We start from the raw sequence: 5,035 nt of genomic DNA, 5'->3' as shown, positions 1-5,035 counted from the left end.
TTTTTTCTTTATTTCTTTCCATAGCTCTTTCATCTTTCCCTCCATGTGTTGAAAGTACTGAATTCCCTTTCTCTAGGTCCAGTGCCTTTTATTCCTCATGAACGTTTCTTGGTTCAGTATATAGGTCGCTCATTTATGCTATTCTATCTCACTTCTTCATGTGAATTGAAATTGTCCATTGTGTGAGACAGTGTGTTGTTTTTATAGTTGTTTCTACTTGATCAGATGGTAATGGAGTAGGTAGTGGCCTTTACCTGCCAACTGTAGCTATTGTAGGTGTGGGGATGGCTGGGTTGTGTAAGAAAGGCTGACTCAGTCAAATGGTCATCATAACCAAGAAAAGAAAGCAAACATAAAAACACAGACACATAAAAATAATAAAGCTAAGCAACCAACCAACCCCCCCACACACACATACACTTCAACATCCAAGACAGAACTTATATATGCTTTCCTTTTCTTAATCAATGATGTGTGCTTAATCAATGATGGCCTGCCCTGGGTGTGCACAGTAGGAGTGCAGCCTTGAATGCACAAGGGTGGAAATGTTGATCTCTCTGATTCACAGAGGCTTATGGGGAACTATGAGTTACTGCATATATGTTGACCTGCATCATTACACTTGTGGCTTATCCAAATAACAAAATAGTAACGCAAAACCAACCAACCAACAACCACAGAAAATGATACAGGCCCCCAAACCAGAACTGGACTCTGTTTTTTGTGGAGGCCCCCATCCTGAACTCTAACTGCCATGGTTACCAGGTATGTGGGCAACCATGATGGTTCTTTCCCATATGGCAACACACACACACACACACACACACACACACACACACACACACACACAATGCTCCAGCTGCTTTAGGCCCAGGCTACTACTGGGAATCAGAGCCTTTTCCAGAGCTGAGTGTTGGACCTGGTGCTGAGTGTCAGGTTGCAGCCTGTGCTGCCATCTAAGCATACATGTATGGGGCTTGTGTCCCCGTGAGGCCCTAGAGTATTGTGGGTAACCCATAATGATTGAGCCTCTCCTTTGTTAGGCTCCTGTTCAGTGCAAGAGTCCTGTCAGGTCCACTCCTTTTTATTAGTGTGCTGATTACCCCAGGGAGGGAAAGGGTGGGTGATACTATCATCTGTGTGGGCTAGATTTGGTCCAGGGGATTCCCATGTTCACTCAGTGGGTGTGGGAAGCCAGGGGTTGACCCAGCCCTCTCTTGGTCAGGTCATGCTGGAGATTGTTCTGTAGTGTGGGACTGGTTGTTTGACTCATGGTCAGAGAGCTAATTCCCTGTTCCTTTTGATCTCTTGGTGTGAATTTCACCTTTTAATTTTCTGTGTCTAGTTGGGCTCACTTATTTTTCTTTCCTCCAAGATTCTTCCCATACATGCAACAAATGAATGTGCCTACTATATGCCAGCTATTATTTTAGGTATTTGGGATTCATAAGTGAGAAAGTTAAAAAAAGAAAACAGGACAATTTTAAGTTTATGTGCTACTGGTGGAACCTGGATAACAAATAATAAACATCCAATAGGACAGAAGAGAACTTCCCCTGTGAGTTTCTGAGGCTGTGACTCTTTAGGAGAGTAGAAAGTTTTCTTTTTCTTCCATGGGGAAGTCTATAGTTTTGAACTGTTGACCTCTGGTTAGCAACCCACTACACAGTCTTTGAATACCCCATTGCTAAGAGTTCCAGGACAAAATGAAGAACAATCAGTGGAGATAAAGAAAGAAGACCATGATTGAGTGGGAGCTGAGAGGCCAAGTAAAGAAAGTGTGTGTGAGAGACGTTGGAGTAAGACCTGGAGTGAAAAAGCCTAAAAGATGAGGACTGAAAACTGATGGTTGAATTTGGGTATGAATGTCATTGAGAGATGTCAGGAGGTCAATTTTATGGGGGTTCCTGAGGAAAAGTCCTAAGTGGAAGGGGTTTAAAAGAAAACAGGAGGACATAAATTAGAGAAAGAGATCAGAGACAACTTTCTGGAGAGTTCTTGTTACAAAGGTCTCCTGAAAAATGGGACAGTAGATAGGGAAGTTGAGTTAAGAGTGTGCAGTGAGATAGAAGACATGGGGATTGATACATCAGACAAAGAAGATCAATGGTATAAAAAGGCAGAGATGCTAAAATGTCTTTTTAGTATATAAGAAAGGAGGTTGTACTGAACAAGGGGAAATTTTCATTTTAGATGTTCTATTCTTCTTTTGGTTTAGAAGAAGAGAAAATATTATTTCTCTGCTGTACATCAATTTTCAAAAGTCATCTGTAGGTCATTTTCTTTGTTGTAGTTCTTGGCTGGTGTTTTGATTTGCATCACAAAATGACTTAAGTTATTTAAAATGATGTGGTTATAATAATATTCTAATGCTTTTCTGAGGCTTCAGTATCATTATATATAAAAAGACTGATTTAAAAAATAACTTATTTTCATAATTTAAAATATTTGCTTTTAAAAAACAACTCTCATGAAATTCTGCTTTCAAAATTCTTTTTCATACTTTGCTACATTTTGCACGCTCTTAAGATGAATATGCACTATTTGTACTATCATAGTAAAACATTCTACTTGAAATTTTCTGTGTAATGTATTTGCAGTCACCATAAAATAAAGATTGGAAATAGTTCTGAAGAATGGCAAAAGGCCTCTTTGTCATAAGAAAATTACAAGGCCTTCATTTCCCTCATTAACACCTTCTCCACTTGGCCATCCTGGGAAAATCCAAACCACATTAGGTGACAATTCCCCAGGCCTGATGATCTCACTCGGGCAATCCCAGATCTCTGAGGTATCAATTGGTCACTATTTTGTGACACTGTAATTAGCTTCTGCTTTGGCTGAAGTATGTTTTTATTCAACAACTTATATTTGTGTCTTTAATAATCATCTGTAGGATCCAGTTAGATTTTTTGACACAGTATCTGTATCTTTAATGAAGCTTTTATTTTAGTTTCCCTGGCTAGACAGGTAGGTGGGGAGGGGTACAAATAGTAAAATAATAGGGATGTTATCATTAAGTGATAGTTGCTTCAGGTTAGTTCCTCTTGGTTACATATTCCCTTCTTGAGCATTGGCCTCATCATAGATCTTTGCTCTTAATCTGTATGTCTTCCTTTTATTTGTTAATGATACCTAGTCATTTTAGAGGGAGCCCTGGTGGTGGACTGGTTGTGTGTTGGGCTGCAACCAGAATGATCCGCAGTTTGAAACCAGAGCAGCTACAGGGGAGAAAGGCTGGGCTTTCTGTTCCCATAAACAGTTACTGTCTCAGAAACCCACAGGGGGTCATGATGAGCCAGTACTGAGTTGATGGCAACGAGATTTTGTCTTTTAGGTTAAAGCAGTCAGGCATAACCCGCCTCAACCTTCTTTCTCATCTTACTTTCAACTCTTAAACAACTCCTATTATCCAGACCTATATTCTTCACCACTATTTTCAGTGTACCTTGAACTTCCAGATCCTTTCATATATTGTAACATAATAATTATTTGACATAATCCTTCAAACTCTATCTTCATGTATCAAAATGGTTACTATTTCTTAAAGCTCTTTACAGATGCAAGATTTTCTAAATTTCTTCTCTGATCAGCAGAGCTGCAGTTACCTCCTTTCTCTTTACTCAGGTATTCTTAATTTGATGAGATGCCTAAGACATGTTTGTAGCCTGAAGTGCCATTTACATCCATAATGGATTGTTTGATGTACGTAAAATATCTGAATTTTTTTCCTTACTTGTACTAGGTTAGCAATAGTTAAGCCTAAGAAGCTAAGTGCATCTTGGAGATGGTAGTTTAGGAAAAAGATTTCACTTTTTAGGGGATGGTGTTTGTGGGTTTACCCTCTCTTCCTGGGAAAGTTTAGATATATAATTGTCTGGCTACACACAGCCTTTGAAGATTCCATAAAGCACCAACTTCCTTTGTACACTCAAGTGACCAGAGGCATATGAGATGGTCAAGAAAGGCTTCCCAATAGTCGGTGCGGATGTGTCTTTGACTGTAGGAAAAGGTGGCTGGGGAAATGGACACAGGTTGGTTTGTCAGAGCAAGCACCTGTCACAAACCAGGGCCTCATCAGTGCCTTCACATAGGAGAAAAATTGTCTTTAATAGAGCTTTTTATGCTACAGGACACCAACCTAGATATGCAAGCCTATTTTGAAACAATGTTCAGTTTATTATCTCCTGTTTATCCTGAGTAATAAATTTAATATTTGATATTTTCTTAAAAAATTAAGATCTGAAACATGCAGCATGAATACATAGATATTCCTCAATAAGTGAATAGATTCCACTGTGTTAATTACATTTATGACCTAGATTTTACCATATTCTTAAAACAAACAAACAACAAACTCATTGCCATGGAGTTAAAGCCAACTCATAGTGACGCTACAGGACAGGGTAGAATTGCCCGTGAGTTTCAGAGACTATAACTCTTTACGGGGAGAAACAAGCCTGCTTTTACTCTTGCAGAGCAACTGGTGGCTTGAACTGCTGACCTTGCAGTTTGCAGCCCAATGCAACCCCACTACACCACTATGCTCCTCACTAACCTCTTCAGGGGAGGTGTTATCTTCTCCTTTTCCAACCGATGAAACTGAGGTTCAGAAAAAATTCAATTTTCCATGATCACATTGCAAATGAGATACGGAGCCTAGATTAGAGAAAAACTGGTCTAGTTGAACTCATAACCAAGCTAATTATAGCTCTAATATTATAGCTCTACTAGTAACACACAGAAGGAAATCAGTGAAAGTTTTATTTGTAGGATTTTTCATGAAGAGAGAGTATGAAGGTTTCAAGTGGTTTATGGATTTTTGAATCTTAGCATATAGCGACTTGATAAATACACACCGAAAAAGACATAATTTTTGAAAGTCAGATAGAACATAAAAAATCATACTCTGAAGAAGATCCCATGTGTCTGTGTTCTCCCCCCTCCCCCAATTTATATCATTTCCCGGTTTCAGATATGCTAATTAGTTACCCTCAAGTAGACTCAGACCCATGACAGCCACATGCATGTCAGA

This window comes from Echinops telfairi, unplaced genomic scaffold, assembly GCF_000313985.2.
Source record: "Echinops telfairi isolate 266 unplaced genomic scaffold, ASM31398v2 ScPeMD7_18;HRSCAF=68, whole genome shotgun sequence".
In the NCBI taxonomy this organism is placed as follows: Eukaryota; Metazoa; Chordata; class Mammalia; order Afrosoricida; family Tenrecidae; genus Echinops; species Echinops telfairi.
Note: the sequence above shows the minus strand (reverse complement) of the source record.